Source organism: Tamandua tetradactyla, chromosome 23, assembly GCF_023851605.1.
Source record: "Tamandua tetradactyla isolate mTamTet1 chromosome 23, mTamTet1.pri, whole genome shotgun sequence".
Taxonomy (NCBI): Eukaryota; Metazoa; Chordata; class Mammalia; order Pilosa; family Myrmecophagidae; genus Tamandua; species Tamandua tetradactyla.
In genome coordinates, this window is record NC_135349.1 from 42,858,493 (window position 1) to 42,885,272 (window position 26,780).

At 37.6% G+C, this 26,780-nt stretch overlaps 1 protein-coding gene and 1 non-coding gene across 9 annotated transcripts in view; one reads left to right on the top strand and one right to left on the bottom strand.

The window, feature by feature from the left end:
- The window catches only part of MRTFB (myocardin related transcription factor B), a 294,808-nt gene that overhangs the window by 245,155 nt on the left and 22,873 nt on the right, over positions 1 to 26,780 (bottom strand). For 2 of the 8 annotated variants that reach the window (XM_077141748.1, XM_077141746.1), the window contains one exon: positions 15,061 to 15,165. The exons of the other annotated variants lie outside the window; for them this stretch is intronic. The gene's annotated coding sequence lies outside the window, so the exon portion shown is untranslated. The remainder of the gene's footprint in view (positions 1 to 15,060; positions 15,166 to 26,780) is intronic. 8 annotated transcript variants of the gene reach the window in all.
- Positions 2,879 to 2,949, top strand: TRNAD-GUC (transfer RNA aspartic acid (anticodon GUC)). The gene has a single exon. It is a non-coding gene; the product is annotated as a tRNA-Asp (tRNA).

Sequence of the window (26,780 nt, forward strand, 5' to 3'; positions counted from 1 at the left end):
AGGAGTTTCTGCCCAGGCAGAGAGGGAGGGGGTGGGGTTGACAAGAAACAAAAAACAACAACAAAAAATGGAGGCTTTTTGAGTGGGGCAGCACAAATACTGGAAAAGGGCTGGACCCCAATAAAAGGGGGCACACAGAACCTAGAGATATTCAGAGACACGAACCAAATTATGCTCTTGATTGACAAATCCAAGGAGCAGGTATGGCTCTGAAAAGGCTTTTATTTTTTGCCTTTTTCTGCTCCTTAACAGCTCATTAGATAGAACTCAAAGTGTTTCAGGCTCAAACAGTGCCCCAGGCAAAGGGGAAACTAAGCTTGTTTCAGAGACAAAGTTAAATACTCAGGTGAAAAGAGTTAATTCCCTAAAGGTTGCACCTTCCCCAAGAGGAAGGTGGGGCTCAGTTCATGGAATCCCTCCTTCAAGGAATTCAGGACCCAGGGACTGGAAAAGTGAAGCAGTTAAAGCCACCATATTATCCCATCTCTGTCTCAACCATGCCCTAGCAAGGAAAATCTGCTGAAGTTAAAGGCACTGCATCACTTTACACTGGTGGAAAGCTGCGGGCAGACAAGTGCCACATGTTGGGCAGGATGGGTAAAGCACAGCGTTCTAGAGGCTATATAGGAAAGTTTTTCCCTGAGTTTTCCCTCAGGGGAAACTGATGCTGGCTACAATTTCCATGGGCCTATCTCATCAAGGAAAATCTGACTGGGATCTATAATAGCTGAAGAGACCCTTTTCCACCAAAAAAAAGGGGGGGGGGGGCTCTATTTAAGCAGGGCAAGAAACAGAAAAACAAGAACTGAAAAATTCTTTTCAGTTAAACAGAACCTATGCTAGAGTGCTCTAGAATAAGTGCTCTAGAATAAGTTGAACTGAATGTCAAAGAACAGATAGAGAACAAAGCCATTCAGCAATAAAATCCTAGGTAAAAGTAAAAACGACCTCCAGAACAAACTAATTAAGGAAATTTAACGTCTAGACACTAGCAAATATAACAAGTCATACTAGGAAAATCGAAGATATGGCCCAGTCAAAGGAACAAACCAATATTTTAAATGAGATACAGGAGTTGAAACAACTAATTCAGGATATTTGAACAGACATGAAAACCCCATCACAGATCAACTCAAGGAGATAGGGAGGATATAAAGAAGACATTGGGCAAAGAAAAAGAACTTGAAAGTTTGAAAAAAACAAATCACAGAACTTATGGGAATGCAAGGCACAAGAGAAGAGATGAAAAGAAACCAACAGAAACCTACAACAATAGATTTGAAGAGGCAAAATAAAGGCTTAATGAACTAGAGGACTGGACATCTGAAATCCAACATACCAGAGAAAATACAGGGAAAAGAACAGAAAAGTATGAGCAGGGCCTCAGGGAATTAAATGAGAAAATGAAGCACACAAATATATGTGTTGTGAATGTCCCACAAGGAGAAGAGAAGGAAAAAGGAGGAGAAAGACTAATGTAGGAAACAATCACTGAAAATTTCCATCTCTTATGAAAGACATAAAATTCCAAATCCAAGAAGTTCAGTGCACCCCAAACAGAAAAGATCCAGACATACTCCAAGACACTTACTAATGAGATTGTCAGACATTAAAGAGAAAGAGAGAATTTTGAAAGCAGCAAGAGAAAAACAATCCATTACATACAAGGGGAACTCAATGAGACTATGTGTAGATTTCTCAGCAGAAACCATGGAGGTGAGAAGGCAATGGTATGATAAATTTAAGGTCCTAAGAGAAAAACTGCCAACCAAGAATTCTATATCCAGAAAAATTATCCTTCAAAAAAGGGGGTGGAGGAGAGTGATTTGATCAGTGAATAAAAAAGTATTTGCAAAGTCCCCTTCAGGGTATGGTGAGAACAGGGGAAAATTCAACTTCCCCAAGTTGAATTCTTGATATCCTCACAAGCAGTGTGGACACCAAAGCCAAAGGCTGAACCCCCAGGCTTGGGGTTTGTTCATATGAAACTTAACCCAACAAAGGATAGGTCAAGCCTACTTAAAATTAGGCCTAAGAGTCACCCCCAAGAGAAACTCTTTTGTTGCTCAGATGTGGCCTCTCTCTCCAGCCAACACAACAAGCAAACTCAACACCTTCTCCCTGTCTAAGTGGGACATGACTCCCAGGGGCGTGGACCTTCCTGGCAATGTGGGACAGAAATCCTAGAATGAGCTGAGACTCAGCATCAAGGGATTGAGAAAAACCCTAGAATGAGGTGAGACTCAGCATCAAGGGATTGAGAAAACCTTCTCCACGAAAAGGGGGAAGAGTGAAATGAGACTAAGTGTCAATGGCTGAGAGATTCCAAACAGAGTAGAGAGGTTATCCTGGAGGTTATTCTTACACATTAAATAGATATCACCTTGTTATTCAAGATGTAGTGGAGAGGCTGGAGGGAACGGCCTGAAAATGTAGAGCTGTGTTCCACTGGCCATGTTTCTTGAAGATGATTGTATAATGGTATAGCTTTCACTATGTGACTATGTGATTGTGAAAACCTTGTGTCTGATGCTTCTTTTATCTACCTTGTCAACAGACGAGTAGAACATATGGAATAAAAATAAATAATAGGGGGAACAAATGTTAAAATCCTTTAGTTTGAAATGCTAGTGATCAATGAAAGGGAGGAGTAAAGAGTATGGTATGTATAATTTTTTTTTCTGTTTTCGTTTCATTTCTTTTTCTGAATAGATGCAAATGTTCCAAGAAATGATTATGATAATGAATATGCAACTATGTGATGATATTGAAAATTACTGATTATATATGTAGAACAGAATGATCAAAATAGGAATGCTTGCATTTAAAAATAAATAACAAATAAATAAATAAATAATGGGGTGGAGGGAAGCAGGGTACAAGGGTAGTTCAGTGGTACAATTCTTGCCTGTCATGCAGGAGACCTGGGTTCAATCCCCAGCCCATGCACATCCCAAACAAACAAATGAAAAAAAAAAAAAAAAAACAAGCAAACAAAAATTTAGCAAATGGTCCAGAAACCTACAACCTCGAGATGGGTTCCTAGACCAGATAAGTCTTGAAATACAGAAAAGCCAGCCTCTCCAGAACATCAACTAGTTCCATACCCCTATCTCATATTATCAACAATCTCTTTCAACATGAAAAAGCTAGAATAGGTATAGCATAATTGCCCTTAAAGAATGGGAGAAAGATCAAAGGAGATGATGGAGTTATACAGAGAATGCCGGATTCAATAAATGAGTATGATTGCTGAATCATTATATTGATATTTCTTTTAGTCTCCAGTGTCTTAGAACAAATTGTAACCCACAGCAAACTCCGATATCTGTTCTACAATGAATTTTATGCCTTAAATTTATTTCTAATATATGTTATTTTCACACACACAAGAAGAGTCAATTGTGATGATAAAATGCATAGTTATATGATGATACCATGAACCACTGATTGGACACTTTGGATGACTACATGGTATGTGAATATATTTCAGTAAAACCACATTAAAATTAAAGAAGAAAACAAAAAATTTTAAAAATTAGGGAGAGTTTTAAAGATTGTCAGACACTGAAACAGAGAGTTTGTGAACAAGAGACAACCTCACAAGAAATACTAAAGGGAGTACTACAGGCAGATAGGAAAATACGCAAGAGTGAGGTTGGAGAAGAGTGTAGAAATGAAGACTACCAATAAGGGTAAAAAGAGGGAGAGAAAAAAAAATTACATACAAAATCCAAAAGACAAAATGACAGAATCAAAAGAGACTTACTTCAGAACAAAAACAGGACAAAAATCAACAAAACCAGAAGTTGGTTTTTTGAGGAAATCAATAAAATCAATGGTCCCTTAGTTAAACTGACAAGCCAAGGACAAAAATAGGTTGAAAGTGAAAGGTTGGAAAAAGATATTTCACCAAACAACAACCAGAAAAGAGCAGGGGTAGCTATCCTAATATCTAAAAAATTGTATTTCAAATGCAAAACAATTAAGAGACAAAGAAAGACACAACATATTAAGAAAAGGGACAATTTATCAAGACACAACAATTATAAATATTTATGCACCAACCCAGAGTACCCCAAAATATATGAGGCACATACCGACAACGCTGAAGGGAGAAGTAGACACCTCTACAATAATAACTGGAAACTTCAATATACTGCTTTCATCAATGGATTAAACATCTAAAAAGCGGATCAATAAGGAAGGAGAGATTTTTAGCAGTATGATAAATTGACCTAGACCTTTACAGAACATTATACCCCACAACAGGATACACATTTTCCTCAAGTGCCCATGGATCATTCTCCTGAATAGACCACATGTTGGGTTACAAAACAAGTTCAATAAATTTTAAAAGACTGAAATTATACAAAACACTTTCTTAGATCATAACAGAAGGAAGAGTGGAAATCAACATTTGGTGGAAGACTGGAAAATTCACAAATATATGGAGGGTAAACAACATACTCTTAAACAACCAGTGGGTCAGGGAAGAAATTACAAGAGAAAGTAAATATTTTTTGTCAAATGAAGATGAAAACACAAAATATCAAAGTTTATGGGATGTAGCAAAGGCAGTGCTGAGAGGGAAATTTCTTGCCTTCAATCCCTGTATTAAAAAAGAAGAGCAAAAATCAGGGAACTAATTGTTCACCTGGAGGACCCAGAGAAAGAACAGCAAACCAATTCCCAGATCAAACAGGAGGAAGGAAATAATGAAGATTGTAGCAGAAATGAATGAAATTGAGAACATGAAAACAATACAGAGATTAAAAAAAAATCAGAAGTTGGTTCTTTGAGACTATCAATAAAATTGATGGATTCTTAGCTAGGCTGACAAGAAAAAAGAGAGGATGCAAGTAAATAAAACCAGAAAAGGAAGAGAGGACATAACTACTGAATCCACCACAGAAATAAAGGGATAATGAGAGGATACTATGAACAACTATATGCTAATAAACTAGACAATGTAGATGAAATGAACAAATTCCTAGAAAACTTAAACAACCAACATTGACTCAAGTAGAAAAAGACGACCTCAACAAACTATTTACAAGTAAAGAGACTGAATTAGTCATCAAAAAGCTCCCCCAAAAGAGAAGTTCAGGACCAGATGACTTCACATGTGAATTCTGTCACACATTCTAAGATGAATTAATAGTAAATCCTGCTCAAACTCTCCAAAAAATTGAAGAGGAGGTTTTAGAATATGAAAGCCAGACAAAGATACTACAAGAAAACAAAATTAGAGACCAAGCTCTTTAATGAATACAGGTGCAAAAATCCTCAACAAAATACTCACAAATTGAATCCAGCAGCACATGAAAAGAATTATCCACCATGGCCAAGTGGGATTTATTACAGGTTTGCAAGTCTGGCCCAACACAAAAAAATCAATGAACGTACTACACCGCATCAGTAAATCAAAGAAGAAAAACCAGATGATCATCTCGATCACTGCAGAAAAGGCATGTGACAAAATTCAGCATCCTTTCTTGATGAAAACAATTCAAAGGACAGGAACAGAAGAAACATCCTCAACATTATAAAGGAAATATATGAAAAACCCACAGCAAATACCATACTCAATGAGGAAAAACTGAAAGCTTTCCCTCTAAGATTAGGAACATTTTATGGTGGAAATTCTAGCTAGAGCACTTAGGCAAGAAAAAGAAATAAAAGGCATCTAAATTGAAAAGGAAGAAGTAAAACTTTCACTGTTTGAAGTTGTTATGATAATATATGTAGAAAACCCCAAAACATCTACAGCAAAGCTACTAGAGCTAATAACTGAGTACAGCAAAGTGGCAGGGTACAAGAGCAACATGCAAAAGTCAGTAGTGTTTCTACACACTAGTAATGAGCAATCACAGGAGGAAATCAGGAAAAAAATTCCATTTACAATAGCATCCAAAAGAATAAAATATTTAGGAATAAGTGCAACCATGTCCACAAAAGAGCTATTCACAGAATACTACAAGAAATCACTAAAAGAAATCAGACCTAAATAAATGGAAGTACATGCCATGGTCATGGATTTGAAGATTAAATATAGTTAAGATGGCAATTCTACCCAAACTGATTTATAGATTCAATGCAATACCAATTAAAATCCCAACAACTTACTTTCAGAAATAGAAAAACCAGTAACAAAATTTATTTGGAATAATGCCCTGAATAGCTAAAAGTATCTTTAGAGAAAGGAATGAAGTGGAAGGTCTTATACTACCTGACTTTAAAGCAATTAAGAAGCTGCAGTAGTCAAAATGGCATGGTACTGGCATAAAGATAGATATACTGACCAATGGAATCAAACTGAGTGTTCAGAAATAGACCCTCTCATGTACAGTAACTGATCTCTGATCAGGTGGTCAAGTTGACTCAACTGGGACAGAGCACCCTCTTCAAAAAACAGTGTTTGGAAAAATGGCTATTCATACCTAAAAGAATGAAAGAGGACCCCTGTCTCACACCTTATACAAAAAATTAAAGATAGCGACATAAAACTTTAAGAACAAAATGTAGGGAAATTCTTAAAAATCTTGTGATAGGAGGTGACTTCCTAGACCATATACCCAAAGAATGAGAAATGAAAGAAGAAATAAAACTGAACATTTCTGTGTATCAAAGTACTTTGTGAGGAAAATAAAAAGGAAGACTACACAATGAGAGACAATATCTGGAAATCATTTTTCAGATAAGGTTTTAGCATGCAGAATATATCAAGAGATTCTACAACTCAACAACAAAGACAAACAACCCAATTTAAAAATGGGTAAAACACAAGGACATTTTTCCAAAGAGGAAATACAAATGCCTCAAAAACATATGAAAAGATGCTCAACTTCACTGGCTATTACAAAAATGCAAGTCAAAACCACAATGAGATATCTCATCTTACACCTACTAGAATGGCCATTATAAAAAAAAAAAAAAAACAGGAAACTCCAAGTGCTGGAGAGGATGTGGAGAAAGAGGCACACATTCACTGTTGCTGGGAATGTGGAATGATGCAACCACTCTGGAAGGCAATTTGGCAGTTCATCAGGAAGCTAAGTATAGAACCGCCATATGATCCAGCAATACCATTGCTAGGTGTATATTCAGAGGAACTGAAGGCAGGGACATGAACAGACATTTGCACATATTCGATATTTACAGTAGCACTATTCACTATTGCCAAGACATGGAAACAGCTCAAATGTCCATTAATGGACAAGTCGATAAACAAACTGTGGTATTATCTGATGGAGTATTATGCAGCTGTAAGACAAGATATGGTCATGAAACATGCAACATTGTGGATGAAGCTTGAGGACATTATGTTGAATGAAATTAGCCAGAAACAAAAGGACAAATACTGTATAGTCTCACTAGTATGAACTAACATTAATGAGTGAACTCTGAGAGTTAAAGTGGAGAACAAAGGTTGTTAGGAGATAGAAAGAGGGCAGAGATTGGGCACTTAATGCTGAAAGAGTACAGAATGTTCAATAGGATTGATTGTAATGATCCAGAAATGGATAGCACAATACTATCTGATGGCAGCACATTATTGTTCATTCACTGAACAAAGCTGAGTATGAGTAGGGCTGCAATAGGAAAACTAGGGACATGTATAACACCAGGAAAGATAGAAGATAAAAACTGGGACTGTCTAACTTAGCAAAACTATTATGGACAATGATGTTGATCACATGAACAAAAATAATAAATTTTCACAAGAGGGAGAACAAATCAATGTCAACATTACAAGGTGTTGAAAATGGGATGGCATATGGGAAAAATACAATCAATGCAAACTACGGTCTGTGGTTAACAATAACAGTGTAATATGCTTCCATTAAATATAACAAAGGTAACATACCAAAGCAAAGTGTCAATAAGAGGGGGATAGAAGGGATGGTGTTTCAGTTTGCTAGTGCCACTGGAATGCATATACCAGAACGGCTTGGCTTTTATAAAGGACATTTATTAAGTTACAAGTTTTAAGATACCTTGACTCAAGAAAAGTCAATGTTTGTCAAATGAAAAGGCACATGGTGAAATCTGCTGAGCTCTATATCTCCAAATGCACATGTCTAGAAGTCTGCTCTCTACTGGCATTCCAAGCATCTCCAATGTCTGTGTCTGTGTTGGTTGTGAAGCAACTGTGTTTCCTCCAAAATGTCTCCCCTTTCAAAGGACTCCAGTAAACTAATCATCACCCACCTTGAATTGGGCAGTCACATCTCCATCTAATCAAAAGGTCACACTCACAATTGTGCATGTCACATCTCCACAGGTGTAATCTAATCAAGAGGCCACACTCACAACTGGGCGAGCCATTCTCCATGGAACAATTAATCAAAGGCTCCACCCTAAACAAGAGATCTGGCCCCACAAGATTGGATCAGGACTGAAAGAAAATGGCTTTTCTGGAGTTCACAACAATTTCACACTAGCACAAGATGGGTATTTGATGCTTGGTGTTATTGTTATTGTTTCTCCTTTATATTTTATTATGTTTTTTAATGAAAAAAAATTTATTTTCCTCTTCTTTGTGGAAAAAATAGAAATGTCCTCATATAGATTGTAGTGGTAATCACATAGTTATGTGATAACTATGTGATTATACCAGGAACCACTGATTGTTCACTTAGGATGGATTGCATGAAGTATGAATAAAACTGTTTAAAAAATAAACAGAAAGATACAAGTGCTGGAGAAAATGTGAAGAGAGAGATGTACCTATTCACTGTTGGTAGGGAGGTAGAATGGTGCAGCCCCTCTGGAAGGCAGCATGGTGGCTCCACAGGAGGCTAGGAATGGGGTTGACATATGATCCTGCAACCAACCCCATTACTAGGTATATACTTGGAGGAACTGAGTGGGGACACAAAGATATTTGCACACTGATGTTTATGACAACAGTATTCACTATTTTGCAATGCATGGGGTGGCCTAAGTGTACAGTGACTTTCCTGGTTTGAAAGGATGTAAGTACCCTTGAAAAGCCATGTTTTAATCAAAATCCCATTTCATAAAGGCAGAATAATCCGTATTCAATACTGTATGTAATCTCCTTGGAGATGTAACCCAATCAAGAGTGGTTGTTAAACTGGATTAGGGGAGGCGTGTCTCCACCCATTTTGGTGGGTCTTGAATGGTTTACTGGAGTCCTATAAAAGAGGAAACATTTTGGAGAATGAGCGATTCGGAGAGAGCAGAGAAGAATGACACAGCCATGAGAAGCAGAAAGCCCACAGCCAGTGACCTTTGGAGATGAAGAAGGAAAATGCCTCCCGGGGAGCTTCATGAAACAGGAAGCCAGGAGAGAAACCTAGCAGATGGCACCTTGCTCACCGTGTGCCCTTCCAGCTGAGAGAGAAACTGACTGTGTTTGCCATGTGTCTTCTCACTTGAGAGAGAAACCCTGAACTTCATCGGCCTTCTTGAACCAAGGTATCTCCCTGGATGCCTTTGATTGGACACTTCTATAGACTTGTTGTAACTGGGACATTTTCTCAGCCTTAGAACTGCAAACTAGCAACTTAATAAATTCCCCTTTTTAAAAGCCATTCCATTTCTGGTATATTGCATTCCGGCAGCTAGCAAACTAGAACAATGAGTGATAAACAGAGGGTGAACTGTGGTGTATACACACAATGGAATACTGAGTGGCTACAAGAATGAAGTTGTGAAGTAACCTCACCGAAACTTGAAGACAGTATGTTGAATGAAATGAGCCATAAATGAAAGACAAATACTATAACACCTCAGTAATATGGACTAACTATAATGTGCAAACTCTGCAAACTGAATTCAAGGTTATTAGGGGAAGGCTTATTGTAAAGGTTCCTAGATTGTAAGCTTTTATAGCAGTCATATCTATTCCTGAGTTATAACAGTTATTTCTAAATTTTGAGATGCTGAGCCCTTTGTGTATGACTTGGACATTTCCTGGAACTTGGGTTTTTTGTATAACACCTGAGACTCAGAGCTAGAGTTCTACAGCTATGAAAGCCAGCATTACCCCATGCAGCAACTGTTCAAAAAGCTGAAAAAGAAATCAGACTTCAATTAGAGATACAATGAAGCTGACCTGGTTAGGACTAAGGTATATCAGACTAAAAAGTAAAGGATTATGTTGACTTCAACCAAATAAGATACCTCAGACATAAGCTTCTCAAAGGAAGTCCTCTGTCCCACTCCTTACAGGCTAAGCATCCTTCTCATAAACTCCCCCTTTCAGCCTTACTTGCTTCCATCACAGCATTTATTATGCTGTAAGAAAAAGGACCCAAGGTTATACATTTAACTATTTGCCTGTCTTAACTTCTCTGGGCCTCAATATTCTTATCTGCTTTGGGGAAGAAAGTTTAGCCCAAGACCTTTAAAAAGTATATATATATCCTTACAATTAGAGGAATTTACTAAGAGAAAAAATTTCTAAATTATACACACATATTGATTTAATATCCTTTATGTTTATTCTTCTTTGAGTACACTGGCCTCCTTAGATCTGTGGGATTTTTAAAATCTCTATTCTCCTCTCTTTAGTGGACTCTAATCACATGTTAGATGATATGGTTTGGGGGTGTGTGTACCCCAGAAAAACATGTTTCTAAAGCAAGTGCATTCCTGTGGGTGTGCATTATAAGGAGGATCTTTGATGAGTAGGATCATAACTTGAAATGTGACCCACCTCATTCAGGGTAAGCCTTAATCCTCTTACTGGAGTTCTTTATAAAAACATAAAAAAGAGAGAGAACACAGAAGCTGAGAGAGAAAAGCAAGAGAACCTGAGAGAAAAGGACTCACACAGAAGCTCAGAAAGAAAGCCACAGACAGAGCAGTCAGAATCTGAAGTCAGAGAGATCCAGAGGAGAAGGAAGAGATGAGTAAATGCCATGAGGCAGAGGAGCTGACCATCACTGGTAGCTAGCTAGTCTTTGGGGAGAGGGAGAGAAGGACTAGCAGGTGCAGACATCAGCCTTGCAAATGTCAGAGGTCCAGATTGCCTGTAGCCTGTCTTCAGGAAGAAGGCACCATCTTGCATATACCTCAATTTGAACATTTTCATGTTCTCAGAACTTTATATGTGCAGGCTAATAGAATCACATTGTTAAAATCAAAAAACAAAAATAAAAATAAAAAATTATACACACACAAAGGAAACAGAAGAAAGGAAACAATAAAGGACGATCAGAACTGAAAATCAATAAATTAGAAAACAGAAGAAAAAAGAAAAATCAATGAAACAAAATATTGTTTTGTTTTGTTTTCAGAAGGTAAATAAAATTGTGAAATCTCCAGTTGGACTGATCAGGAAAAAAGAGAGAAGATACAAATTACTAATACCAGAAATGAGAGCAGTAATATCGACACAGATTCTACAGATATGAAAAGGACAATAAGAGATTATTATGAAAACTTCATTCCAACAAATTAAACAACTCAGATAAAATGGACATATACAAACTACTAAAACTCAATCAAGAAGCTAGATAACTGAATAGTCCTAAATCTATTAATGAAATTGAATTTGTAATTGAAAACCTTCCCTCAAAGAAAACATCAATTACATGACTCATTGGTGAATCTTAACATTTAAGAAAAAAACAAAAAGCCAATTCTATGCAAACTCTCAGAAAACTGAACAAAGGGAATACCTTTCAACTTTATTTGTGGTAGTCTGAAGTTGTATGTACCCCAGAAAAACATTGTTTTCAAATTTAAACCATTCCTGTGTGTGTAAACATAACACAAGTAGGAACTTTTGATGAGGCTTCTTCAGTTAAGTGTGTGACCCACCTCATTCAGGATGGGTCTCAATTCTATATTCATGGAGTTCTTTATAAACAGAATGAATAGAGAGATAGAGTGAGAGAGAGAGAGTGAGAGAGAGAGAGAACAAGCACACAAGCCACAGAAGCAAGAAGGTGAAATTAACAAAACCCAGAAGAGAATGGAGAGACCAGCGGATGCCACCATATGACTTACCATGTGGCAGAGGAACCAAAGATCGCTGGCAGCTGGTCTTCAGGAAGAAAGCATCGCCTTGATGATGTCTTGATTTAGACATTTTCCAGGCCTCACACTTTAAGCTAATAAATTCCCATTGTTAAGCCAACCCATTTCATGGTATCTGCTTTGAGCAGCCTAGGAAACTAAAACACTATTCTATAACCTACAGTACTATAGTTACTATTCTATAGTTCTTAGGCCAGCACTAATCTGATACTAAAACCCAACTAAGACATTTACAAGAAGCTACTATGTCCCTCATGAACATACATTCAAGAGTTCTAAACACAATTTTAGCAAATGAAATCCAACAATACATAAAAAGGATAATTCATCATCACTAGGTAGGGTTTATCTCAAGAAACAGAAGCTGGTTTAACATTTAAAAAACAACCAATCTAATTTAATATATTAACAAAATAAAAAAATAAAAAACATATGACCAACCCAGTAGATGCAGAAAATATCTAAGAAAATTCTATATCCATTACTGATAAAAAAAACTTTTAGCAAACTAGGAACAGAAGAGAATTTCCTGCGTCTGATAAAGGGCATCTATGAAAAACCTACAGCTAACATCACACTTCGTAGTGAAAGACTGAATGTTTTCTCTCTAAGATGAAGAACAAGACAAAGATGTCTCTTACCACTTCTACTCAATATTATACTGGAGATTCTGGTCAGTGCAGTAAGGGAAGAAAAATAAGTAGCAGGCATCCAGATGGAAAGGAAGAATTAAACCTTCTTTATTAAAAAATGACACACTCATCTACGGATGCCCTTGAAGAGCCAAAAAATTACCCTGTATATTTATTGCAAGAGATCTGGACCAGTCATGTCTACAAAAAAAAGCTACTAGAACTAACAAGTGAATTTACCACAGCTGCAGGATATAAGTTCTATAAACAAAACTGAATTGTACTTCTAAATGGTAGCAATGAAGAATTGTACATTGAAATTTTTTTAAATAGCATTTATAATATTAAAGATATGAAGTACCTAGGGATAAATCTGACAAAAGATGTGCAAGATCTGTACTTTGAAGACTATAAAACATTAGTGAGAAAAACATAAGAAAATCTCAATTTTCTTAGAAATATATCATGTTATTAACAACTCAATTCTCCCTAAATTTATACATTAAATCCCAATAAAAATCCTGGCAGGCTGTTTGTTATAAACTGACAAGTAGACTCTGAGCTTTATATGGCTATGCAAAGGACCCAGAATAGGCAAAACACCATGAAAAAGGACAAAGCAGGAAGACTACCACTACCTGATTTCAACAGTTACTATAAGGCCATAGTAATTTAGACAGAGTAGTACTAGTATAAAGATAGACTAAGGGAACAAAACAGAGTTTAGAAATAGACTCTGGAAGTCTATACAGTGAAAAGAAGATGGTCTATTCAACAAACAGTGTTGGAAAACTAGAAATCCACATGCAAAATGTATGAATTTTGATCCATACTCTGTACCACATGCAAAGATTAATTCAAAATAAATCAATGGGTGGGCCACGGTGGCTCAGCAGGCAGGCAGAGTTCTCACCTGCCATGACAGAGACCCGGGTTCGATTCCCAGTGTCCACCCATGCAAAATAAATAAACAAACAAATAAATAAATAAATAAAAATAAATCATACACCTAAATGTAAAATCTAAATCCATAAAATGTCTAAAGAAAAACTTGGGAGATATTCTCTGAGAGTGTGATTTAGGTAGAAATTTCTTAGATATGACAGCAAAAACACAATCCACAAGAACAAACTAATAAATTGCACCTCATCAAAATTAAAACTCTACTTTTTGAAAGACATGGTTAAGTGAATGAAAAGCAAGTCAGAGATTAGAAGAAAATATCTTAAAATTATATATCCAATAAAGAACTTGTACTCTGAGTATAGAAAGAACTCTCAAAATTCAATAAGAAAACAATCCAATAAATAAACAGGCAAAAGATCTGACCAGAGAATTCCCCAAAGGATGGTAAATAAACATCTGAAAATATATTCAACACCATTAGTCAATGGGAAAATGCTAATTAAAACCGCAATAGCAGGCAACAGTAGCTCAGTGGCAGAGCTCTTGCCTGCCATGTCAGAGACCTGGGTTCGATTTCTGGTGCCTGCCCATGAAAAAAAAAAACAAAAAAACAAAAACTAGGGTGCATGGGTAGTTCAGTGGTTAGAATGTCCGCCTTCCATGCAGGAGATCTGGGTTCGATTTCCTGACCATGCACGGGCCCCCTCCCAAAAAAAAAAAAAAAAAAAAAAACTGAGAAAAGAAAAAAACCATAGTAAGTTATTATTACATACCTATTAGAATTGCTAAAATTAAAGAGAATGACCACACCAAGAGATGACAAGGATGTAGAGCAAATGGAACTCACATGTACCATGGGTGGGAATGGAAAAGAACACAACAATTTGGAAAAATTGAAATTTGGCAGTTTTAAAAAAGGTTAAACATATACCTATCAAATGATTTCTGCCATTCCATTCCATTCCACTCCACTCCTAGGTATTTACCTAAGAGACAAGAAAGCCTATTTCCATACAAAGACTTGTACACAAATACTCAGATCAGTTTTATTTGTAATAGCAAAAACCCAGAAAGTCAAATGGCTATCAATAATGAATAAATACACAAATTGTTGTATGTTTATATAATAGAACACTTCTTGGCAATAAAAAGAAATCACTCATATACTTAACATGGATGAATCTCAAAACAATAATGCTGAGTGAAAGAAGTCAGACCAAAAAAAAGAATACTTACTATATGATTCTATTTATATAAAACTCTAGAAAAGGCAAACTAATCTACAGTGAGAGAAAGCAGATCAGTGGTTGCCTGGAGACAGGAGTGGAGGAGGAGGCACAGGGAGGAGCATGAGGGGAGGATTACAAAGTTAGCAAGAAATTGGGGGGTAATGGATATATTCATTATCCTTATTATTATCATGGTTTCATGGATACACATATGTGTCAGAACTGATTAAGTTGTACACTTTAAACAAGTTTAGTTTATTGCATGTCAATTATACCTCAATAAAGATGTTTAAAAAGAGCTGTCTACGGCGGGCCATGATGGATCAGCAGGCAGAGTTCTTGCCTACCATGTCGGAGACCCGGGTTCGATTCCTGGGTGCCTGCCCATGAAAAAAAAAAAAGCAGGAAAAAGAGCTGTCTAAATTTTATATTACCCATTTTAAATTGTCCCTTCTACCTGAGCATAGTGAAAATCTTCTCTCAAAGAAAAGAAAAGCAATTGCTATAACTGCCTCAAATACACCTCTTCCTTTGACCTTTACTCTATATAAACACAACTATAAAAGTAAATTACGATTGGATGGAAAAGTGATCAAACTGGTCTCCCTGGATTACACAGTGCTGTTTATTGGCTTTGAAAGAAGGCTGAACATTTAGCTAAGTTACCAACACCGAAATCTCAAGTCACTTAATATTGAAAATATTGTAACCACAAACTGCCCTAAAGCAATTCATTAATTCAAATAAACATTTATTGCACATGTACTCTATGTCTGGCATTATTGTGACTGTTAGATTTCAAGTGGAAAGGTCAGCACCAAATTACAAAACCATTCTGCATCTACTCTTGGAATAAGTTGTAAGGTTTTAATCATTGCATTTAAAGACACAATACAACTAAACAATATCAACAGAAATAACAAGCTGTAGCAAACTCAGAAAATTATTCCTCTAATAAAGTCAAAACTAAAATAATAAATATTAATGATAAAATGAACAAAGAATCATATACCCATAGCTTAGAATTTTGAAGTGAGGAATATCTCTTGAAGCCTCAGTGAACTCACAATTAGTATTTTAAAAAAGTACTTCTATACACAGCCAGAAAAAAAGGAGATGGTCAGCTCCCAAAAAGATCCTCCTGGCTTGGAAATATAAAAGGATATGAAAAGCTTACGGAGCCAGACCCAAAACGATTTAAAAAAAAAAAACACCAAAAACTATAAAGTTTTACACAAATTTCCTAAAAGTTGTATAAAAGACAATACACAGCATATTTCTTACTAACAATTTTAGGGAGTTCTATGCTAACTGGACCAAGGATGGTAATCACATCTTATGGAAAGGTAAGCTTATTTACTCATCATAAAACCCCAAAGGTCCACATCTCCTGCCATAAAAATACAGGATAACTTACAGTTTACCAAGGGCATCATTTGACACTCTTTTACTTTCTTTTTTATCCCTTGTAGAGGTACTTATCTTTCACACTCTATGAAGAAGAATCCAATGAACTGATGCAGTAGATAAAGATCAATAAATACGCTGTTAGAGATAACTGGATGCCACATTGTGTTTCAAATTCTCTTGAAAACGTTACTCCTTTTGAAATTTTTCGGATAGCCTCCAAACTGCCATGCTTTTTGTTCTCAAGAGAACAATTTTACCAAACAATAAGCTTTACGTGAATTTTGACTGACATAGAGATTTCCTGTTACATGCTCTAAATGCATCATATCCACTTTAAGTACTGCTAATAATCTAAGTGTTCAGAAACCACAGCACTCCAGACCAGTTTCTGCAAGCATAGTGTATATTCTCATTCCCATAGAGAAGCAATAACCATAATAACTAAATGTGAAAGACCAAACCACAGTAGTCATTTTACCTTCTACTTTTGTTTTTCAGATTTTGAAAAATGAAAATTGTTTTGTTTCAGCTAAAATGATAAGAAAAGTATCAAAAATATATTCAACAACTGATAGTTAACCATGGAACTTTTCCATCTCACCTATATTTAGTTTAAATAAGATGGCAAAATGACACCTGCTGTGGTTTGAATGAAACTCAAACTGAGAACCAAATTTGTGCTTTTTCATGGCACCTCCACTGTCAATTATTGCCCGACTATTACATTTTCTTTTAAAAGAAAGTATCATTTCATAGTCGGACAAATATTGGCAATTTACAAAGTGCCAGGCTTTGTCACTGTGCTAAACACGTCATATACCACTTCCCTGTTCATCCTCCCAACAATCCTATGTGGACTATTTTACAGATGAGTGGACTAACAATGACTTTAAGCTACGGCCAAACTTCCCTATAACTAAAACCTCCGAGGAACTCTTGAACCGTTCAGCAGGGAGTCTCTCCCAGGCCAAGCCCCAAGTGAGACCACACCTCCTTGAGAATACAGACTCATCTGACCATGAGCACCTTGTGCTTAATTTTTCTCAGTGCTATTATTCTCTAATTCACTTTAAACTGACTGTATTCCTAAAACGGATGAGAAACAACATAGTGACAGGACAAGAAACACACCACGCTTTATCTTCTATGCTTTGGTTTTCAGTTACCCTTTGTAACCATAATCTTTCAAATACAGGCAAGGTGTTTTCTGCAAGAAGACTATTTTAGAGCTATACAGTAGCCTAACAAGTGGTGTGATTACTCCCAGCCATGTTTAAAGTGGCTTTAAATGTTTAAAACAATTCTGATATAAAATTATACCAGTGCTTAGTACATAAGCAGGTAATACAATGTAAAAGTTATAACATTCAGGAGTCACAAATGAGTAAAGAGACTTTATTCTATTAGTGATAGCACAGAACAGTGGTTTTTAAATGACACTCATGGAGTCCCAGGGGAGCACTAGCCGAGTCTTCCACTGCCCCACTGACTCCTATACCTGTTTCATATATTAGAGTTTCATGGATAACAAACATATCCAGGAAAGAAGTTCGCAAACAGCATCCCTTAGAGAATTTTAGCACACTATTTTGCTATCTTTGAGATGAAGCTTAAAACTAAAATTAGACTTCACTAGCATACAGTCTAGAACTAAAACTAGTTGAAAAGCTTTTACATTCTCCTCGTCCACTAAGAAACACTATGTAGTAGAGAATGAGATTTGTCAGCTACTTAGACTTCAGAAACGATTAAAGCACATTAGAATTGTCTATTTACTTCCAGAATATGTATATACTACTTAGAATCATTTATCAGGTTCCTTGTATCTCCAGGCAACATACTAGCCTATACACACAAACAGAATGGCATTTCAATTGCTTTACAGTCCCCATAATTCAGACAAATTCTTCTTGTAAAGAGACTAAATCTAGGTAGAGAAAAAAAAATTTTGATTTGTATTCTCACACCCCACCCCTAATATTTAATGGTCCTTTTGAATTATATTTATCAGTCATTAAAATATCCCAGATTAAATAAAGAGGAACATAGTGTATGTGAAGGTAATCTTGTCATTTGGGGCAATGCAGGAGAGGAGAGACTGGACAGGTTCAGAAACCAGCTTTAGGAGGGACCCTGGCTCCTTCTATCAGGCTGCCTACTCACGTAAGGCTTCTTACTTCCTCCCTCCATATCTAGGTTGTGAACTCTTCTCTCAATTTGGAATTATGCCATCTTGGAAGAATTAAATAGCGAAGAATAAAGCTACCTCCTAAATAATATAATTATTTCAGAATATAAAAAATGATACATTACACGAGTTACATTTTACTTTATTCAGGTGCTGAGAAGGGGTACCTCCAAAAGTCAACATTCTTAACTTCAACTTTGCAACTAATATCTAACATGTGGTACTTCACAAGTGTCTTGGCCTTGGCAGAGATATTCCATGTAATTACACAACTAACCTCTGAAGGAATTAAACTTATGAGTTGAACTCATTATCATCAAAATTCAAAATGTGGTCACTCTGAGTGGCTTGTAAAACTCAGAATACACAAAGTTTTGGTCCATAAACAATTGTTGAAACTCTAAAAATCCAAAAGAAAATAATCTCAGTTACAGGTGTACCTCTTTTTATTGTGCTTCATTTTATTGTGCTTCACAGATACTGCGTTTTCTACAAATTGAAGGTTTGTGGCAACCCAGTGTCAAACAAGTATATATCAGCACCATTTTTCCAATAGCACATGCTTTCTTTTTTGTCTCTGTGTCACATTTTAATTAAGATAAATATGCTATTTTTTTTTAGACAATACTATTCCACACTTAATAGACGATAGAACAGTGTAATCACAATTTTTGTATATACTGGGAAAACAAAATATTCATGTGACTTGCTTTACTGCAATATTCACTGTATTACATTGACCTGAAACTGAACCCACAATCTCCAAGGTATGCCTGTATTTGAAAAATAACCTTTAATAGTGGTCAGAAAAATTAACATGGTCCTGTTGAAGGAGGAGTGAGATGCTAGGAAGCTTTGGATAACCAGCAAGAACTGGCAGAAACATCTTTTCCAAAGTATCAGATAACAGTTAAAGGATTACAGTCACAGGGCACATGCCAAATCAAGAAAAAAGCAACTTAAAAGTGATAGGATCTCTATAAAAGTTTTACCTATTCAAGTATATTTTTTCAGAAATGCCCCCAGATGGCTCCTATGCCAGATAAACCCTTAAATGCAGAGGTACTGCTCTCTCCGAGAACATCAACCAGTTTCTTCCTCGACCCCACAATGCTGAAATCCCTTTTCAGCATGAAGAAGTTAGAATGGTCACTGAAGATTGAGAGAATGATCAAATGAGAGGGAGGCGCTGTAACTAAGAAGATTTAATAAATGAGTATAACTATTGACTCATTATATAGAATTTATTTTCGTTTCTAGTATATTAGAATAGCCAAAAGAAAATACCTGAAATTGTTGAACTGTAATCCAGTAGCCTTGATCTGTGATAACAATTGTATAACTATACAGCCTTCATCTATGACCACGTGAGTAAAAACCATGTGACTGACACTCCCTTTATCCTAGTGGATGGGCAGATGAGTGATAAATTAAATACATTAAAACATACAATAATTCCTGGTCCATGCACCCAATATATATATATATACATAGTAAAATATGCATTAGCATTTGAAAAGTATAATTTGGGCTGCAAAACACTTTAGAAATCATCTCTTTTAAATCATCTACAACTGCTCTAATTTTAAAAAGAAAGAGATCATCTAAGTTATCGAAGTTCATTGGCCTTCCTCTTACAAATTGGATAAGAGAAGCCCAAACTTGCAGGAACCACAAGATATGTTTGATGGCAGGATTGAGTCTTATTTATCTTTTCAAACCTGTGCCCAATCCTTGGCATATAATAAGTAGTAAACATATCATGTTGTTGGATGAATGATAAATGAATTAAATGAATGCTAGATTTTCTACCTCCCAAATCCAATGTCAGACCCAGAATGAATCAGTTTGCCTCCAAAATGACCTTTGGTATTTCCTGCAGGTAATCGAGGACCCTTGTGTATTTCAGTTGTTTCAAAGGGGACATGAATGGAAGTTAAAGTCATGTATTCAACTCAACATCTCTAACCGGTGTCTCCATTTACTCTTTCTGAGAATCAATTTGTTCTGCCAAAAAATTATCTTTCATTTATTCACCAAATGCCAACTCTTGGTTTTACCCATCACTCTAATTTTACTTGCTATTAACTAGTTTCTAGTTGTATGTTTATTACATCTTTCTTGCTTGCTTTTTACATGCTTGAATTGAATGCTTTGTCTCCTTATTATTCAATAATAAAAACATTTAATCCTGTAAAAAAAAAAAACAGAAAAGCAGCATGAAAAAATAGGCTGGGAATATGGGAGAATAAAACCCTCACGTAAATTATGACAACAGTTAACAGTACTACTTTAATAATCTTTCATCAACTGTAATAATATAATTATTGTTAAAAACAGAATTACCAAAGAAAAGTGCTACCATCAACTATAACAAATTTTCCACACCAATGCAAGCGTTGGTGGTGGGGAGGTATATGGGAATCTTGTATTTTATGAATGATTGCTCTGTAAACACAAAATTTCTCTAATAAAAATTTTTTTAAAGAAGTGATAGGATCTCATGGTACACCAGCTGGTCTCTCCCCAACCTTCTACCTATGCTCCCCATGCAGATCTCTGGTCCCACTTCTGGATGGATCAAAATAACCCCCATGCACTTACTGGGAGCATGTATATGTCTGGCCCAATCAGTCTAGTACTGACCTGAGGGACTCACCATTACAGAACTTGCCCTATGTATACAAGGCATCCCATAGAACTTTCCTACAGAATACTGTGGGAGAGCAGTCATGTCATGAATAGTTTCCTGGGGCAAGGGATTGCTGGCTGTAGAACACAGAGTGCAGCGCAAGACCATGAAACCATTTCCTAGAGGAGACATTTGGCATCATATAAATGGGAGAATTCCTAGCACCATATACACATGCCCAAGACAAGACAGGTGCACTGAAAGGGCCAGGGAGGCCATGAAGCTTTGGCCTAGAGTTATTCCCAAACTCACTGTATGAATAAGCCCTGAAAGAAGGCACTTGCACAGGTCAATCTGCAAAGATTGGGAAAGGTGCTTTCTTTTTTCATTCTTCTTCTTCTTTTCCTTTTTTCCTCTGGGGGCGGGGAGGGCTGTGGGTTAGCTCCTGATAATCAAGGAGAAGGAAAAAATGTCTCAAATTCTAAATTCTAGTAATAACACATTAAAATATCAAAATGCTCAGATTTCAACAAAAGGTTACAAAGCATTCAAAGAAACAGGAAGTGATGGCCCAGGCAAAGGAAAAGTTTAAAGCATAGAAACCATCATTGAAGAGAAAAGACCCGGGACGTACATAACAAAGACTTCTAAAATATGGTTCTGAATATGCTCAAAGAGCTAAAGGAAAACAGGGACAAAGAACTAAAGGAAATCAGGAAAACAAAAGAGGAACACAAAGAGAATATCAGTAGAGAGATGGAAATTATGAAAAGAAACCAAACCATGCTGAAGACCACAGTGACAGAAATTAAATATTCCCTGGAGAAATTTAACAGCAGACTGGAGCTGGCAGAAGAGAGACTCAGTGAATTGAAGATAACACCATTGAAACCATCCAGTCTGAGAAGAAGAATAAAGAAAATTGAACAGAGCCTGAGGAACCTGGGGATCACAATCGAGCATACCAAAATATGAACTGTGGGAGTCCCAGAAGGAGACGAGAGAAAGGGCAGAGAGAACATTCAAAGAAATAACAGCTGAAAACTTCTCAAATCTAACAAAAGCCTTAAAAAAAGCTTCAAATTTGAAACTTCAGTGCCATATGAACAATGTAAAAGTTTGCATGTGTGACCTGAAAGAAAATCTTATTTGCTGGGTCACAGACTTGAGATGTCTGAAAACCAGACACAAAGCCTCACTGTGCAAGTAGTAGATTTACACCGTAAATTAAAATCTCAATCTTGCAGGATGTCTGCTGTTAAAGTAAGGACTCTGATTGGAAAAGAATGGGATCCTGAAATGTGAGATAGAGATATATGACTTGATAATGATGATGAAGGGGAGACAGGATCCCTGGAATCTGCTGAGCCTTTGCTAGATAGATATGTAATGGACTGTCCTGAGGAAAGAGGTTCCAGGCCTCCAGTCTCCTCAGAGGAGTCTTCCATCTAATCTCCACATAATAAGATTAACTCTTCACTGCCTGCTAACCCTGTAACCACCTTCCCTGGGGAAACAGCAGTCACTCTTCCATCTGGAGCAACCAATCCTGTTTCACCAAATGAAAGAGCAATGGAATGTCCTGAGAACTGGCTTGAAAGACACTTCTAATTCTTTTTATGAGCCATCACCACCACTCTCTTTACTTGAAGACCTGTAACTAGACTAAAGTCCCAACAGGCCTCAAAAGGTGGGGTACAAAGTATGACCCATGAGGAGGTATGCTATACTCCAAAAGAACTGCATAAATTTTCTGATCTATATAGACAGAAATCAGGGGAATATGTGTGAGAATGCACATTAAGGGTGTGGAATAATGGTGGAAGGAATATAAAGTTGGATCAAGGTGAATTTATTGATATGGGCCAACTAACCAGATATTCTGCATTCAACGTTGTAGCTCAAGGGATTAGAAAGGACGTTAACAGCTTGTTTGGATTGTTGCTGAAACATGGATCCAAAAGTGGCCAACATTACCAGAACTACCTTGGTATAATGTAGATGAGGGGATACAGAGGCTTGGAGAGATGGGAATGTTAGAATGGATGTATCAAGGAAGACTATTCATACACCCCAAGAATGTCCAAAGGACACATCTTTCACCAGAACCTTGAGAAATAAATTCATGAAGCCACCTCCATCATCCTTGAAGAGCACTGTAGTCACCCTTCTCTGTAGATCAGATATTACTGCGGTGTCCTAGTTTGCTAGTTGCCAGAATGCAATATGCCAGAAATGGAATGGCTTTTAAAAAGAAGAATTTAACAAATTGCTAGTTTACAGTTCTAAGACTGAGAAAATGTCCAAATTAAGGTATCCAGGGAAAGATACCCTGGTTCAAGAAGGCCATTGACCTTCAGGGTTTCTCTCTCAACTGGAAAGGAACATGGAGAACATAGCGACACCTTCTAGCTTCCTCTCCAGGCCTCTTGCTTCATGAAGTTCATTCAGGGGCATTCTCCTTCATATCCAAAGGTCACTGGCTGGTGGACTCTGTAGTTCTCATGTCTCTGCTGCTCTCATTATTCTCAAGCTTTCTCCAAAATGTTTTCTCTAATAAAGGATTCCAGCAAACTAATCAAAACCCATGTGAAACGGGGTGGAGTCACAGCTCCCTCTATTCAGAAGTTGATACCCACAATTGGGTGAATCACATCTCTGTGGAAATAACCTAATCAAATTTCCAACCTATAGTTCTGAATAGGGATTAGATGAAACAGCTACTCCCACAAAACTGATTAGGATTAAAACATGGCTTTTTCTTACATAAACCCTTTATATAAACTAGCACATGTATAAACTGCTGTCACTGAGCTGGAATCCTTACACACAATATGATGATCAGATCCTAAGTTGGCAGACACCATATGGTAACAGTTAATAACCATAGACAAGGTGGGCATGACCACCATAATGGACAGCAGAATCAAAGCAGCAGTCAAAATAATCTGATTCACAGAGACTTGTGGCATTGGCTAGTATATCATGGAGTACCTAGAAGTAAACTGGATGGACAATCTACTAAATTCTTGTTTGAGCTATATAAGCAGAAGAACTCTAGGTCAAGTGAACAAAGTCTAACTTGAATTACAAAAACATAGAATCATGGCCCCTTAATCAATTCCCAGACTTGAGACAGTTTACAGACCCAGAGTCCCTCAAATGAAAGGAGGGCTGGGTATTCTTGGGGAAGGATCATTTTACACTGCCCAAAATTTACACAGTTAACCTTCTTCCCAGCCTTCCCCAAGGAGACCTATGGCCTTTTACCAGGATGATCATGCACTGGGGAGAAGGAAATGATCAGATATTTGGGGTATTAGTAGACACTGGCTCAGAAGTGACACTAATTCCAGGAGACCCAAAACATCACTCTAGCCCACCAGTCAGAGTAGGGGCTTATGGAAGTCAGGTGATCGATGAGTTTTAGCTCAGGTCTATCTTACAATGAGTCCAGACCCATTCTATGGTCATTTCCCCAATTCCAGAATGCAAAATTGGAACTAACATACTCAGTGACTTGCAGAATCCCCACACTGGTTCTCTGACTCATGGAGTAAGGGCTGTTATGGTAGGAAAGTCCAAGTGAAAGTTACTAGAATTGCCCCTTCCTAGAAAAACAGTGAATCAGAAGGAAAATTGTATTCCTGGAAGGACTGCAAAGATTAGTGCCACTCTTCATGACTTGAAGGATGCAGGGTGGTGATTTCTGTTCAACTCTCCTATTTGGCTGTGCAGGAAACAGATGGGACTTGGAGGATGACAGTGGTGACTCCAATTGCAGCTGCTGCTCCAGATGTGGTATCATTGCTTGAGTAAATCAACATCACCTGGTACCTGGTATATAACTATTGAGCTGGCAATGCTTTTTTCTCAATAGCTATCAGTAAGAGCACTAGAAATGATTTGCATTCAGCTGGCAAGGCCAGCAGTATACCTTCACTGTCTTGCCTCAGGGGCCTATCAACTCTTCAGCCCTATGGCACAATCTTGTCCATAGGGACCTTGATCATTTCTCCCTCCCATAAGCCATCACACTGGTCCATTATATTGATGATATTATGCCAACCGGACCTAGTGAGCAAGAAGTAGCAACTACTCTAGACGTATTGGTAAGATATTTGAGTATCGGGGATAGGAGATAAATCCAACAAAAATACAAAGGCTTTCCACCTCAGTGAAATTTCTGAGCAGTCAGAATTTCTGGTATGGGAATTGTTGAAATATTCCTTCTAAGGTGAAGGATAAGCTGTTGTATCTGGCCTCTTCTAGGACCAAAAAAGAGGTACAATGCCTACTTGGCATCTTTGGATTTTGAAGACAACATATTCCTCATTTGGGTGTTCTACTCCAGCCCATTTACTGAGTGACCAGAAAAGCTGCTAGTTTTGAGTGGGTAGTGGAACAAGAAGAATTTCTGCCACAGGTCCAAGCTGCTGTGCAAGCTGCTCTTCCAATTGGACCATACGATCCAGCAGATCCAATGGTGCTGGAAGTGTCAGGGGCAAATAGGGACACTATCTGAAGCATTTGGCAGGCCCCAATAGGAAAATCACAACTTGGACCCTTAGGATTTGGGAGCAAAGCCTTACCATCTCCTCCAGATAACTACTCTCCTTTTAAGAAACAGCTTTTAGCCTGCTACTGGGCCTTAGTAGAGACTAAACTCTTAACCATGGGCCACCAAGTTACCATGAGACCTGAGTTGCCTATCATGAGCTGGGTGTTGTCTGACCCACCAAGCTATAATGTTGGGCATGCACAGCAGCACTCCATCATAAAATGGAAATGGTATATTAGAGATAGGGTTTCAGCAGGTCCTGAAGGCACATGTAAGTTACATGAGGAAGTGGCCCTACTCCTGTCACATTACCTTCTCTTTTCCAGACCAGAGCTATGGCCTCTCGGCGAGTTCCTTATAGTCAGCGGACTGAGGAAAAGAAAACTCGGGCCTGGTTTACAGATGGTTAAGCATGATATGCAGGAAGTGGACAGCTACAGCACTACAACTCCGTTCTGGGATGTCCTTTAAAGAGAGTAGTGAGAGGAAATCCTCCCAGCGGGTGGAACTTTGAGCAGTACACCTGTTTATATTCATTTTGCTTGGAAGGAGAACTGTCCAGAGCTGCATTTGTACACTGACTCATGGGCTGTTGCTAATGGTTTGGCTGGATGGTCAGGGAATTGGAAAGAGCAGGTTTAGAAAACTGGTGACAAAGAGGTCTGGGGAAGAGATATATGGATAGACTTTTCTGACTGGGCAAAGAACTTGAAGATATCTGTGTCATGGGTGAATGCACACCAGAGGGTGACTTCAGCAGAGGAAGGTTTCAATAATCAAGTGGATAAGAAGGCCCATCCTGTGGATACGAAGACCCATTCTGTGGATACAAAATCATCCTCTTTCCTCAGCCACTCCTGGATTACCCAATGGGCTCATGAACAAAGCAGGCATGGTGATAGGGATGGAGGTTGTACATGGGCTCAGCAACATGGACTTCCACTTACCAAGGCCAACGTGGCTAAGGCCACTGCTGAATGCCCAATATGCCAGCAGCAGAGATGCACACTTAGTCCCCAAGATGGCACCATTCCCCAAGATGATTAGCCTGCTACCTGGCTGTAGGTTGATTACATGGGACCACTTTCATCATGGAAAGGGCAGCAATTTGTTCTAACTGGAATAGACACACACTCCTGATATGGGTTTGCAGTCTCTGCACATAATGCTTCTGCAAAAACTACCACCTTTGGAATTACAGAAT